The 16,793-nt window shown below is 31.7% G+C and overlaps 1 non-coding gene across 1 annotated transcript; it reads right to left on the bottom strand.

The window, feature by feature from the left end:
* Positions 1-16,201: 16,201 nt before the first annotated feature.
* Positions 16,202-16,308, bottom strand: LOC128040055 (small nucleolar RNA R71). The gene has a single exon (XR_008194715.1). It is a non-coding gene; the product is annotated as a small nucleolar RNA R71 (small nucleolar RNA).
* Positions 16,309-16,793: the final 485 nt, after the last annotated feature.

The raw sequence follows: 16,793 nt of genomic DNA, 5'->3' as shown, positions 1-16,793 counted from the left end.
TGATCAGGACCAAGTACAGGTCTCCGGGGGCCGAAACAACTCAAAACAGGGGAGAATCCTTGTACTAATCTAGATGTATTGCTACATCCTAAGACTTATTGATACAAGTCACATGTATTGAACACTTTTACTTATTGTCATACCTGTACTGATACTGCAGGCCACTTGTACCGAAACAAGTTTACCTAAACCATAAATCATCCTAAAAGTCACCTATTTTGGTCCTAAATAATACTTAATCATTTCCATGGGTTATGACATACAATAATCAAGTTTTAAACACCATTTGATCATACAAATATACATTTAAACACATGAAACATAATCATGTTCACAATCTACCATACTTAAAAACACCATTTTAGTTTACTTGACAAGCAAGCAACTCATAATACATATATCTCAACCAAGAACATAATATAACATACTCAATTTGATCGACATATGTACAACTTGACTTAGATTATAAATCCTCTATTTCAATTATCCAAAATCAGCAAGATTTACTCCAACAACTACATTTAACTTTAGGTACACACTTCTAAGATTCAAAATAACAAATCAAACAATAATGTAACGAGCTATAACATTTAATTGTCTTGAACTAAACGATCAAAATCTATCTTCAATTGATATTTACGTACAAAACAAATATGTTTGCACGTTGAGCATTAGATGTTCAGTAGCTATTATAATTTGAATTCATTACATAACATGTAAAATATATAAACTTGCTATTTATTCATTACATTATATCATCAAATCAATATCACAATTTAAATCAAGATCACAATGTAACTCAATATATATCATAACATTATTCATTGGGTACTCACAAAAATATAAGCTATTTTCGTAGTGCTTCAATAAGGTTTCATAATTCAATTTTACTTCGTATATTAATAGGAACTTCTTATAGGAGGTAGCAAAAAAGCTAAGAAAACCCACCTTTTGAGTTGGGAGAAAATGACACAACCTAAATCTAGGGGTGGGTTAGGGCTCATAATGGCTAAACCTAGAAACCAAGCCCACTTAATGAAGCATGGGTGACGCCTCATCCAGGAGTGAGACAAGTTATGAGCAAAAACCCTTCTAGCAAAGTATACAAATAAGTCAAATGCTTCTTATCTTAGGAGAAACGTTTTCCCTACTTGAAACATACTTAGAAAGGTTTAGGGTTTGGGATAAGGGATTACATAGGGTGGTACATAATGGTATAACTCTGAGGTTATGGGATGATAATTGGTTTGGGATGGGTTTTTTATGACACCTTGTTGAGGGAACCCTTAAGGAGTAGGAAAGCTCCTTGACCAACAAGTCTGTAGGAAATGGGAAGTTGAAGGCCAAAACAACATCTTTATCGGTCTTCCACTTGAAGTCAAGAAGACCTTCCTTAGCACTCCTTTATCAATCGAAACAATTCAAATGATCCTTTTTTTGGGGTCTCTCCAACACGGGTTCTTTCTCCCTTATGAGTGCCTACAAGCTTGGTACTGGAATGCATTACCTTGCCCTCTGTACGAGCAAAAGCCTTTGGGAGGAAATTTGGAAAGCCAAATTGCCATTGAAAATAAAAATTTTGCTACGGAAATGTAGCTTGAAAGTCCTCCCAATTCATTAGCTCTTAAATGGTCAAGCACTTAATGATATGGGGTAGTTCCCCTTTTTCTCAATTAGTTAAGAAACTATTGAGCATTTATTCTATGCCGGCCAGTCCTCAAAGCAATGGTGGGCTACCTTACCGAATAGTTACTTTGATAATTGAGAGAATTGGTTGTATGTAAATCTTACTTCCAAGAAGTGGGTTCATGGTCCCAAACTTCCATGGTGTATGGTATTTTATTTGATGTGGGAAATCTAGATTCAAATTGATGTCATTGTATTTGGTAACCATCGTCAACAAGAGGAAGCAATTGGAAGAGTAAATAGGAGCTAGAGAGTTTTTTGCCTTAGCTGCTTCCACAAAATGAAGATCATTGCCAGCCTTTTGTCAGTCTCGTGGAATGCCCTTGTTGGATGACGGTTTAAGTTAAATATGGATGGTTCCTCAATAGGTAATTCGTGGAAAGCAAGTGTCGAAGCTTTAATCCGAGACCATGATGGAAGGTGGATCCAAGGCTCCTATAGGCTGAGTTGTGTGCTTTCAGAGACGACCTTGTTCTTGCTTGTGACTTAAACTTTAGGCATCTTGAAATAGAAGTAGATGCAACTACAATTATTCATTTCATGTCTAATGATAATACTTTTAATCTTTGTCCCCTTGATGCTGTTGGATACTGTGATTTCTAGGAATCTTAATCATGTCTTTAGAAAAGAAAACAAATGTGCTGATGCACTTGCATGGTTGGCGAGCAGTTTTTAACCTCAAACTCCCTCGAATGCATATATTCAAAAATATATATAAAATGTTTAAATATTTTATATTGTTTTATAGTAAAAATGGAAAAAAAATGTTTTATATCTCAAAATATTCATATATTATATAACAATAATTATAGAAAAAGGTGACCCTTTTAATATTTGTTAATTTAAAAATAAAAAGGAGAAAATGCAATAAAATAATATAGTAATTTAAGGAATTTTGAATAATTTTACATTATTCACATTATCAATAACAACTTGCATAGGATTTGCAAACACATTTATTTTATTTTTCACCATACAAAACTTTTATTTTAATTAAATTAAATTCGATACAAATTGATGCATCAAGATTCTTAAATTTAAAATTTATATTATATTATTCTTTTACTTTTCAGTTACCAACTTTGCAACAAATTTTTAATAAATAAATTTAATAATATATACCATCAAACTCATGCATTTTACAAGATACTAGTTTATTTATATAATATAACTAATTTTCTTTCTCATGCCATGTACCAGTTTATCGCATGTATTATTTAAATTTTTAAAAACTTTAATATATATAAAATTTTATGCTAATATTTTAATAAAGAAATAAAATATATTTTCTGTGATCACATTTATTTATACAATCAGACTTCAAAACATAACAATAATAAGTTTATTTTTTCTTTGGTAATTATTTGCAACAAAATAAAATTTATAATTACTTAAATAATTTATTTTATTTTTTAAAACAAATAAAAAAATTGGTAGGACTAAGGCTTTCCAAGCACTAAAGAAAAGATGTTTGATCAGTCAAGACGTTGGGGCAATTTTGGTGTTTTATTGGCTTATTTGATTTAGGTTTTTTCATGTGATGTTCCAATAAGCAAATGAACTTCTAGGACGTGATTTATGGATGAGGTTTATTGTGCATCATTATAGTCATGATTGAATTTGGAGTTTTAAAGAAGTTGAGATCGAATTTTGTGGATAATGCTTGTGCTTATCCTTTGCGATAGATTTATAGGTTGATTATAAGGAGATTAATTCCACTTTATTTTAGGGTAATTATTGGGGATAATTCAAGAAGATATTCATATTATAATTGAGAGTTTTGCTTTATCAAGACTACATAGAGAAGATGTCAATTTTAGCCTATAAATAGGCTATTGTGTGGCACATTTGAAGAGTGTTTTTGGTTGATTCTTTGTGTATCTTTTACTTGATTGTTTGCACTCGTGTTAGGATTTTATTGGAGAGTTTATATTTGATGTAAGTGAGATTTTTTGGGCGAGTGATTTGTAACAATAGGGGTTAGGATCGATGTTGGGCCGCAATTACTTCTTTGTGAAAGGATAACTTGAGCGAAAACAAATAGGCGATCCGAAAGATTGTTGAATAAAAATTATTAAGTAAGTGAGGCTCCGCACAGTAGAATTATTTTCGAACTACGTGCAAAAGTTCTCTTTACTCCTTTGTTTTCTATTTCTGTTTCATTGTTTGTTAAATATCGTGTCTGGACATGCATATGGACAATCAAATTAAATTGATAGGAAGTTGATAGGGTCTAATTTTGTATTTCTAATAAAGGGTTTCCTAATTTTTACAAAGTTGGAAATAATGAGGGCTTAAATTATGATTAAAAAATGGACGGATTTAAAGAGAAATTTAGGCATTCGCAGAAAGCTACAAATCTCTATTTTATTGTTTCAAGTTCATTTTACATACTTGACTATTGAACATATTTTTTTTCTTGTTTATTTATTTTAAAATTACTATTTCAATTTGACAACAAAATTAGAAGCAAATTTCTTCAGCGAATATAAGGCCTATGATAAAATAAATAGTTTATATATAATCATTAATTTAAGAAAATACTGTATAATGATGACCAATTAAGAATGATTTTAATTATTATTATTTAAAATTTGGTTTTAATTTGATACTTAAATAACAAATTTTTAATTAATAATAAAAATAAATTAAGACTGGATGATATATTTAAAAATAAAAAATAATAAGAAATGAAATGAAAGGATGAAATTGAGCAACATCTGGAGATGCGGAGGATGAAGTCAGCTTTACCTCAATTGATTTGTTAGTAAAATTGAGAGATGAAGGTTTTCCCAGAGGGACTGAATTGGAAGCCAAAGAAGAAGAGATCTGTGAAGAAGATGATGCTCCATTCCCTCATCAATTCCCAGTATTTCAGTTTCATACTCTGTTGTAAGTCTGAGATTTTTTGTTGGTTTTGGGCTTTTATGATGAGCTCTGCTTTGGGTTTTCATTTTATTATTCCCTGCAAATTTCTTATGACTTTTAAGCATTGCTGCTGCTCAGTCTTTTATTAATTCGGATAAATAGTTCAACACCACTACTCGGCTCTGCGCAAAGCTGTAGGTAGAAGCTTTTTGAATAATTAAAACATTCTGAACCCTACCACTTCAACTCACCTCTCCTTCAAATCTTAACTATTATTTTCTCAAATTTTATTCTCTCACCATCAAGTAATTAATTATTGGCCATTTCACAATTTAGTCAAAACTCTATTTTATCTTTTTTGCTTTTAATATTTAGAATTTATATTAAATAAATATATTTCGCTAAAAATAAATTAACTTTATTGAAAAAAAGAAAAAGACATGATGGTGTAATGAAAGTATATAAAATTATTGATATATTATATCGACGGATGTGGAGGAGAAGTATAGAAGAAGCATATCATTCCTCTTTAGATATCTGCAGAATTTTATTATATAGGGTCAGACCTCGAGTCCAATTTTAGGTCTAGATTTTTTTATTATAATTATATAACAAAAATCAAATTAATATAATTGATCATAAGTGTTGAATTGCAAGGGAAACTTCTAGGAGAGAAATCAACGTTGAAGTTCATTTCATCGGCTCTTGGACGTCCATTGTTAAAATCTCCATTATTGACGCATATTGAGGGAGGTGGGCAGAGTAGGTTTTTGGCATGCCTACACTTTGACTCAATATAGTGATATTATATTTTGAAATTTTCAAGATAGTTTTATTTGCCCCCAAACTAAATGATATATTTGACCTCCATTCAATAATGCAATACATCATAAAGTCTTACGTAAGATTATATATGTTTATTCCTGTAATTATCTTGAGTGGCTCAGCTCGAAATCCACCATCTTCCAAACAAAACCCACCTCGAAATGGTAGGAATAAGAGTTTTACGAAATTAAATCATATTCGTTGGTTTAGTTATTTGATGGATGTACAGCCCAATTTTCAGTCCAATTACAATAACAGACAAACCCCAATTTTCAGCCCAATGAACCCACAAGCCCAAACAAATTAATGGCCCAAACGGCCCGAAACCTTAACTGGTTTCAGCAGGAATTGAAACACTAAGGCGCCGCTGCCTCCATGTGCGCCTTCAGCGTGCACCACGCCCGAGGTCTGCCACCGCCAGTCGACCTTACACCAAAACGGCAAGCCACACCTCTGCCTTCGTCAAGTACCTGCAAGCAACATAAAAAAGGGAAATAAAAGCAACAAAAGGGGGCAGAGAATGGGTTGATTTTCGGCTTTATAAGCCTTGAAAAAACAATGTAAAGTGGGGGTGGAGCAATTTTTGTAAGGCAAAAAAAAAAAACAGATTCAATATATAGAAATAAAAAAAAAAGTAAAGTTTCAAGGTGATTTTACCTTTTATTTCTCTGTTTTCTTTTCTTTTTCAGAGGTTTTATTTTCCTTTTTTTATTTTATTTCAAATCCATTTCTCTAAAATCTAAAAAGAAACAAAGAGGGACTTACCGAGCCGACCGCGACCTCGCCGGTGGAGGGCTTCTTCTCCGTGTCCGATTCGGGCCTAAAGGAGATAGAAGCCTTCTTTTCTTTGGTCTAGCGAGTCGAGAGAGCATAGCTCTCAAGGATGACTTTTAACGAAGGCTAAGAAACCTGTTCTGCGCGACGCCGGCCTTAGGTCACGGCGACGGAGCGGCGGTGGCCGGACGTTTGAGAGAGTGTGGGTTTTTGAAATTTTTTTTTAAAAAAGGGTGGCTGAAATGAGGGTTTCTTTTCAGAAAATTTTGGTTTAAATAGCATCACCCGCTTTTGACCCGACCCGACCGCATGGAGATCCGCGTGTTTAGGCGTGGGGGGATATTTACGCAATAAGCCCCTCCTCCTTTGCAACGTATTCAATGTGGTTTCTCTGTTTTTGTTCGATTTTGGCCACGAATTTTCGTATTTGTTTCGATTGGATCCCGAGACCATGTACGTGCCTCACTTGAACGGTGCCGTTTGGTCGGTGCGGTATATTTTCCCAATTAGTCCTCTTTTTTTTCCGTGCCTTTAAAATTAGTCCCTATGTTTGGTTTTATCTTTTCTTAATTTATCCTGTCAATTTAGTTTATATTGCATTTTAATCCTTTTATTTATTTTTGGTTATTTTGTCATTTAAGTGTGATATTGTCCTTTTTTTACTTCAAATCTTACTATATATATATATACATGCACATATACATATTTAATGTTTAATAATATATTACACCATTAATATTATATTATATTATTATTATTATTATTATTATTATTATTATTTCCTCATATATATATATATATATATATATATTTGCTATTTCAATTTTGCTAGATATGTACATGTGCATGCGTATATTCTTTATATTTTTCATGTTTTCATAATTTGTTTATTTATATATATATACATACTTATATATATATATATATATTTTATGTTTTATAATTTTATATATTCTATATATATATACGCATATATACATACTTACATATTTTTTATATAATAATTTTAAAATACATATATATACATGTATTTTTCATATTATTATAAATTTATGTACATACACACGTTTTATAATGTACATATTTATATATATATATTTGTATTTTATAACCTATTTATATATATATGTAAATACTTATATTTTTATATTTTATAATTCATATGTGTATATCTTTTATTTATTTTCTTCATTATTTATTTATTTACATGTCCGTTATTATTATTTGTTATGCTTTATATTTGTTTATTATTGTACATATGTGATTGATTTTATTTATATATATGTGACTTTTTATTTATTTATCTTTTATTTCGCTCGTGTTATTTTACTTACATTATCATCATCATTCCATTACACCCATTTTTTTATTTAGATTTCAAAAAAGAAATTTTAAAAATATAAGTAATATTCGGTATTTTAGATCTTCGAGAGAATCGAGCCCTAACGTATTGGGTTTCGATTTTTTCGTTGAATTTAAATAATCGGGATTACTCTTTTAAAAATGATAAAAAGCTCGTTATCGAAAATTTAATACGTTGTGTCCTAACGCATTGGATGCGACACGTTGTTTTCTTGAGACGATGATTTTTTGAAATAAATGCAATATTCAATGTTTAATATTTTGAGAAATTGTGCCCTAACGTATTGGGTTGCGATTTCTTCATTTGATTTAAACAATTGAATATTCTTTTAAACTTTATTACATGAATCTTTTCAAACTCAAGTTTTAAACGATATCAGGAATTAAAAAAGGATCGTGTCCTAATTTATTGGTCGTGACCCCCTTTTTTTATCCAAGATAGTTAAATATCTTTTGAACAAGCATTTTCATTCGCGTATTGGGAATTCGAGACATTGTGCCCTAACTTACTGGATAAGATTCTCTTTCTCGAATAACGTGAAACATGCCATTTTCCTGAAAATTTTCAACGTTTTAATACAATGATCGTATTTTTTTTAAATTCTTCAAAGTTCTCAATTTTCGACATTAAGACATTAAGTAATCAACTAGGTACCAATTTTGGGCGTATTGAGCGTGCTAATCCTTCCTCGTGCGTAACCGACTCCCGAACCCATTTTTCTGAATTTCGTGGACCAAACTTGTTGTTTTAATAAAATCAAACCATTTATTAAAAACAACCACTTTTCGAGGTGATCCAATCACACCTCATAAAAAAGGATTGGTGGCGACTCCCATTTCATTTTTCAAAATCCAAGTCAACCCCGTTTTCATCAAAAAAATGGTGTCAACAATGGATGTATCATATTAAAGGTTTATCATTACAAATTGATCTTTCTTCTATTTAATAGGGTTACACACAAAAACACATATAAAAATTATAGCCTCCGTCATTTATAGTTTGTGTAATTAGGGAAAAAACTCAAGAGGGGGAAATCAATTTATTGTGTTGTTCTTCTTCATCAAAACTCAAAGGACAACTTCAATTTTGCATCAAGTAATTCTTAAACTTGTGCCAATGGCCAACTTCAATTTTGATGTAACATCCACGAAAATCCCTTGGTCGTAACAAAATTACTTTGAGCAATTACGAGTCGAATTTTTCAGAATAAGTAAAATGAGATTTATAAGTGTTAGTGGAGAATGTACTAGGAGACTGAAGAAAATTTAAAAGACCGATCTATAAAGTAAATTGTAAGGTTTTACAAAGTATTGGGGTGAAAGTGAGAAATTAAAAGTAAAAAAGATTAAATTAAATTAATGGTGAAATATGTGAGGACATGGAAAGCAATTTTACCAAGATCTAGTGGATAATGAAGATGGATAAAGTTTTATGAATAAGTTATAATATTTTATTTTATATATTATTATTAATATTTTATTATTACAATGATGATGATGTTTTAAAAGAAAGATGAAGAAGATTCTCCATCATCATCTTCTTCTCTTACACGTTACGAGCATTTGGGGGAGAAAGAAATTTTTATTTCTTTTACAATCTAGTCCCCTATCATCATCCCCAAGCTTGAAATCATCAAATTTCCATAGAGACCTTAGCTAAATCAAATTACCCACAAACTAGCAAGCTTAACTTTCAAGATAGAAGTGGAGTGTTCATGTTTGAAGAGAGAGAAAATCTATATAATGTGAGAAACTAAGGTTTTGAGGTAAGATTTTCATGATTTGGTAGCAGCATCATGTTTAATATAATTATTTGAGCATGAAAGTGTTGTGGATTAAGAATATTAATATTTCATATTTATGATATTGATATGAAATGGAAAAAAGGACAAGGAAGAAACTACAAGGAGTGTAGATGATAAGTGTCGAAAGTAACATGCTTTAGCCTCATTATTAATGCATTTTTGGATGATTATTTGATTTAAATGGTGAATTTTATGCTCTTAATCCTTTAAATTCATGTTTCTATACATAGGAGCCTTTGGGGGCAAAAGGAGTGAAAATCGAAAAATCGGAGCAAGTTTCAAGAGTCACATGTGGATGCCACATGGCCATGTTGTAACATCCCTAGCCTGTCTCTGTCGCTGAATTAGGGCTACGGAGCATTACTATACAAAACAAAACATTGAACATCAAAATAGAAACAATTATGCAATTCAAGAACTATCATTGAATAACTCAATTTAATTTAAGCAATAATACACTTACAGGCCTTAAAACGAGCTTACGAGGCCTTAAATACAGTTTGAGAACATTCTAGGATCAATTTAAAATAAAACATAAAATTTTGAAAAACTTGAAAATTTTGGAAACAAGGGTCACACGGCCATGTGACATAACCTAAACCGTGTGGACATTCGAAGTCTAAACACACGGCCGTGTCCCAGTTTGTGTGACCGCTCGTGTGGGTATTCAAAATAGGGCCACACAGCCATGTCGCAGGTCGTGTGCCAAACTATGTGTGCATTCGATGTTGGGTCATGCGGCCATGTCGTAGGCCATATGCTAGACCGTGTTACATACTGACTTGAGACACACAACCATGTCGCAAGCTGTGTCTTAGACTGTGTGAAGCTTGTTCCTAAAACAATAATGACACAAGACCATGTGTGGCACACGACCTTGTGAAAGCCAATGTTCCAAGCCGTGTGCTTCAAAAATTGCCCCTAGAACAAGCTATTTCAAACATAATTCTTACACACCAAGACATACCATTTCCATAACCATTCATATGGCCAAATCACATTTTAAACACACTTAAAACATACCAATTCCATCAACCTATAAGACTAACCAATGTACTAACAAAAGGTACCACAATCACAATCACAAACCAAACATAATCCCATTCAATATCTCAAGATGATTAATTCTACATAAATCAAACATAACCATTTCATAAGAATACCATTCAATTATGATTTACCTACTTAAGAAGGTTATGCACAAGTGCAACATTACTTATTTACATCACCATTTGCACACAACATCAACTAGGCATCCAACCACAATTAAACCTATCACAACTTAAAACAACCAAGAAACTAAGATTACATTAAGCCCTATACATGCCATTTATAACTATAAGCCAAATTAACCAAAAACTACCAAAATGATCGACAAATAGTGTGATAAAGCTCTAACAATATTCCAACCGGTCGAGCTTTTTGATGATCTACAAAATAGAGAAAAGCAACTACGTAAGCAAGTAGTGCATAGTACGCTCGTATAAAGGGAACTTAAACTTACCGAACCTAAAGCGATTAAACCATTCAAATATTGTTCATTAGATCATATGGATATTTTTCTTTCCTATCCACAACACTTCACAAAATCCAACCAAGTCATGAAACATATCACAACAAGCTTTTAATATATATTTCATTCTTCATATATTCAATTGACATTCTTTTCATTTCAAATACATATATCAACATTTTTCCCTTTCATCTTCTAAAAACTTAAATCGTTCCATATACATATGTAATCGATTTAAGCTTTAATCACCCGTTAAACCAAATGAAACAAAAAACTTATAATGACATAAAACATTACCCATACACGTATTTAAAACTCAGTTCAACCTTTTATTCACATAATAAACTTCAATTCATGAATTTAATACTCATAAGTTCTTATTCACATACCTGACCGTAGAACATTAATATAATAGCCATTCCGTTGTTATCCTTTTCAATACCAAGCATATCAAAATAGAGCGATACACTACTCCAATCAAATAACCCATTATTGGCACCCAGTACCTGACGGATAATTTCGTAAAGTTTTGAGCCTAGCGCTGGTCGATGAAACCAACAAATATTATATATACGTGTGCTCAGCACTGGTCAATGAAACCTACAAATATTATATATTTGTGCCTAGCACTGGTCGGTAAAACCGTCAATTATTATATATATGTGCCCGACACTAGTCAGTGAAACTGACAAATATTATATATATGTATGTGCCCAGCACTGGCTGGTGAAACCAACAATTATTATATATACCCTATACCTCAAGATGCGTAATCATATAATCTTACTTCCATCATCTCGTAACTTAACTCATTACATTATCCACATTAATCAACTTCAATCTATTCAAATAGGCAATACAACTCCATATATAACATTTCCATACAATTAGTTTAAGGCTACTTATTCATTCATCCATTTATCAACCGTTCATTGTATTAATATATAAAATTGAATCGAGAACTAATTTGAGACTTTAAATTTTCCACGATTCAAGTCCGGTTGTTGCATATCTTGATTTAAATGATAATTTAATTCAATTAAACAATTCAAATAGCTTAAAATAACTAATTCAAGCTATAATCCATTTTAAGGTGAATTTATGAAATTACCCTAACATTTTAACTTTTATGCAATTTAGCCCCTAAACCCAAAACTAGCAATTTAACCACTTTTAATTAAAATTCATGCTATCTAATTTTTCCTTAGTCTTATAACAACCCATATTTTCCTTCATTTCACACAATTTACCTTGAATTTTACTATTTTAACAATTTAATCCCTAAACATTAAAATTATCAAAAATCACTTAACCAAATACTTATATTTAACTACCAAAATTAATAATCTATCATTTAAAATAAAAAAAAATACCTCAAACCCATTCATGGCAAGTCTCTAGACTTTTAACAGTTTTATAAATTGAGCTCAGGCTAGCTAAATTAAGCTAAAACGATAATAAAAACATAAAAAATTTAAAATCGAAACAAAATACCATACCATGTGTGGAATTAAAACTTGGCCGAAAGCTTCCAGCCACTCTAATGGTGTTTTTGGTTTGCTTTTGAGAAAAGGAGAAGATAAAAGCAATTTTTGGCCTTTTGTTTATTTGAATTTCCATTTAATTATGAATTTACAATTTTACCCTTTTAAAATTAATCAAATCTCATGCATTTAATCACCCAAAATCGTCTACTATAAATTCATTTGGTACATTTACCATTTAAGTCCATTAGTTTAATATTCCATAACCAGTTGACCCCTTTACCTAATAGAAATATACTTTTGCACATTTTAAATTTGGTCCTTTTTACTTAATTAACTATTTAAACGTTAAAATTTCTTAACCAAATTTTAATACACCTACATAATCATTCCGTAAATGTTTAATAAAATATTCATGGCTTGATTTAAAGAAATGAGGTCCCTATACCTCCTTTTCTAAAACCACTTGACTTTAGAGATATATCACTTGAACCTAATGAATCATTCAAATAACATAAATTATCAAATAAAAATTTATTATAATACTATATTTGAATCATAAATATTAAATAATAATATTTATGGACTCACTCGTCGAATTTATGGCCTCGAAAATACTATTTTCGATACCACTGAAAAATGGGTTGTTACACCTGTGTCAAACTGTGTGGAAATCGCGAATCTCACTCCAAACTTGTGGGGAAACACATTTTTAAGTTTTTCGGGTATTTTAAGACCTATATAAGAAAAAAAAAAGAAGAGGGGAGTGAGTCGTTAGAGAGTATTGAAGCAAACAACTCGAAAAACACCATTGAAGCCAATTCTGAAGCAGATTTCCATCAAGATTGAAGATCTCCTTTTGATTTCTTTAAAGTTTATTATGAGTTTCTTTGTTTATTGTGGTTAAACTATCTTTGGGATGTTTTTATTTGCTAGCATGAACTAATTTTCCAAATACCTAGGGAGATGAACCCTAGGATGGATTATGTTATTTGATTTCTATTTTTACGCAATAAATACTTGGATCTTATTTTCAATTATGTGTGCTTAATTCTTATTTTAATATTTTTAGACTATTAATCCATGTTTGATGTGCTTAAATCAGAAGAGGAATAGACCCTGTTTACGAGTAGTTCTATCATAATTGAGTGGAGTTGCATGCAATACTGGAAATAGGGCAATATAAATCTACCGAATTAGAGTCAAATCTAATAAGGGGATCCATAGACTGAGCTAATGTGATAATAGTGGTTTTAATTAGAAAAAAATTTCAATTAATCAAGATAGAGTTAGTTGCTTTTAGTCTTGAAGGTAGATATTAACATAATTTAGGGATTTCTACAAATCAAGATACTAAGTGAAGAAATTGTGTAATTTGGATTGATAGTGATAGATGAAATCTAGGTGAATTCTTTCTTGGGTATTGTTTCGCTTCTTGGTTGTTTACTCGATTATTTTCCTAATTTATTCTTTGACGTGTTCTTTAGTTAATTTAATTAGTTAATTTTAGTTTTAAATTAACCACTCAAATTTGTTGGTTAAATAATAGAAAGACATTAATTACTAGTACTTTTAGTCTTTGTTGGAACGATATCTTTGCTCACCGTAGCTATACTATTAATTGATAGGTGCACTTGCCTTAGTCAGATTTTTAGTTAGTTTATGATTGTATCAAGTTTTTGGGATCATTGACAGAGACTAAAATATTAGGAAAATTTTATTTCTATTAATTTAGTCATTTTTTATTTTTATTTTTATTTTAATATTTTTGTTTTTAATTTAATTTTTATATTCTAATTTTTCGTTTGTTTGATTCTGAAAGGTTTTTTTGATTTGTGACTAGAGAAAACCCGTTAGAACCGTTAATTTTTTATAGTGAAGTTGAAAAGACTACTCGTAGAAATCGTAGAGAGGTTAGAAAATCAAGGCAAGATTGTAACGCCCCAAAACCCGGCCTAGAAGTTTAGACCGGATCCCGGAGGTCACATTGATCACCAAAGTGATCGAAAAGCTATTTACAAATGATTTGTCAAAATCTCATTCAAACGTAGCTCCGTTTATTATTTTAGGATTTAAAACAAAAATCTTCAGAATACATTAAAACGTTCGGAAATATAAATTCGCAAAATCAAAAATTCATTTCGAGATAAAACTCAATTTATGGAATTCCAAAATTTAATTTATACCATGGTCCCTTTTTAGTAAGCACAATCCAAAACAGTTCGAAATAAAAAAGAGAAGACTAATTATTTTGTTTTAAAACGTGACTGTCCAAGACCTCCGATATGTCGAGTCCAGCTTCTGAACACGAGGGTACCTGAAAGGGAAAAATAAGGGGGTGAGCTACACGAGCTCAGTGTGAATTAGAAGATGACAGAAAAACAAAAGTCAAGTGTTACAATAAAAAATATCTCAATGACAATCTGATATACGAATAATCACCACAAACAATCAAACGTATAGTGCTGAAACACATCGATCTATAAACAGTTAATCTCACAATCAAACAGACAGACAGAATGCGGAAAGAATGCATCAATATGAAACCCACCTATCCAGCCAAACACCTTTCCGACCCCTCATTCACACCATGTATGAGCTAATCAAGCTCAACCAACTATGCACACAACATAGGACCTCGAAAGGCCCATCCAACCCTACACACCACAAATATGGACTAAGCCACTCAAATGATAATATGTAGCAGAGCTGACATATGTGTAATACAATGCGGTAAATTGTTGTACTAATGAGTCGTAGTTAAAACTACCCATAACAGATCAGACTCCATTCTCTTCGCAATCAAACCCAAAACGATCGATGCAAATGCAAAATGCACACCATTTGTAAACAGACATACTGAAACAGAATACGAAATCAGAAATACACACATTCAATTGCCTAGATTCAGAATCATTATAACGTAACATCAATTAACACTTAAACGAACCATTTAACTAGAGCTATGATTGCGAATAACGCACAAGTCCAAGTCGAAATAGAGTCCTGACCACCTTTACTAAGACCTAGCCAAGGGTCGAAGCACACAAAAATACAATCAGATCAAAAACCAACACAGTAAAAAAATTAGCGAAAAAGGGCCACATGGTCACGTGTCCCGGTCGTGTGGAAGTGCCTAGGTCATATATGAGGTCAACACACCCGTGTGAAAAATGACTAAAAATCCCTCAATCCCCAAAATTAGCCAGACGACTGTGTGGCACCAAAATTTACCTAGAAACCCTAATTCCCAATTACACACGGCCATGTAACCACCCATATTTTCAAAAAGAAAAACACCACACCAACAGTCCCATTTTGACAACAGAATGCGAAAACAGACACAGCTGCTCAACCTACACACTGACCCTAAGCACATACCCCAAAACTTCCAACCTCAAATTTCGAGGTGTTATAAAGATAAACATATTTTAGTAGACAAACAAGAGGAAAATGATATTACTGTGGAGATGGATGATAATCAGAATAATCAGTAGCTTCCTACAATTCCTACTGCTCGGGCTATGTATGATTATCCTAAACCTACTCTGATTAAGGTTGAATCGAGTATCATCAGACCTATTATTGTTGTAAATAATTTTGAGCTAAAGCCAAATACAATTTAGATGGTACAATAGTATGTTCAATTTGATGGGTTGCAAGATAAAGATGCAAATGCTCATTTGGTTAACTTTCTAGAAATTTGTGATACATTCAAGATTAATAGCGTTCCCGATGATGCCATACACTTACGGTTGTTCCCATTTTCTTTAAGGAGCAAGGAAAAACAGTGGTTGAACTCACTTTCACGGGGTTCTATCATGACTTGGGATCAGATAATTGAAAATTTTTTGTTGAAATATTTTCCACCGGCTAAAACAGCTAAGTTGAGGGACGATATCTCTTTTTTTGCTCAAATTGATTTGGAGACATTATATGATGCATGGGAGAGATTTAAGGATCTTTTGAGAAGGCGCCCTCATAATGAATTACCTTTACGGTTACAAGTTCAAACCTTTTACAACGATTTAAATCCATTAGCTAGGCAACTAATTGACGCAACAGTTGGCAAAACATTGACTAATAAGATACTTAAGGTGGCTCATGAGTTTATTGAGGAGATGACACTTTATAACTATTAGTGGCAAGTCATGAGAACAAAATCAATTAAAGCAGCTAATGTTTTTAATATTGATGCAATTTCTATGTTAGAAAATCATGTTGAAGCTCTTGGTAAGAAAATTGATGGTTTAAAATTTTCTAAGCAGGTGAACTCAGTAGTGTAATATGTTACGAATGGAGCGGGGATGATTAATCAGAATGTTTACCCTTTGGTTCTAGCATGGAATAAGCTAGTCAACTTTATGGATAACAATTCTAGAGCTCAAAATAACCCTATAGCAATAACTATAATGTAGATTGGAGAAACCATCCAAATTTCTCTTGGGGTGATCAAAAAATCAGAGGTCATAACCC

The sequence above is a fragment of the Gossypium raimondii genome, chromosome 3 (genome assembly GCF_025698545.1).
Source record: "Gossypium raimondii isolate GPD5lz chromosome 3, ASM2569854v1, whole genome shotgun sequence".
Taxonomy (NCBI): domain Eukaryota; kingdom Viridiplantae; phylum Streptophyta; class Magnoliopsida; order Malvales; family Malvaceae; genus Gossypium; species Gossypium raimondii.
Note: the sequence above shows the minus strand (reverse complement) of the source record. Positions and strands in the feature narration are given on the sequence as shown.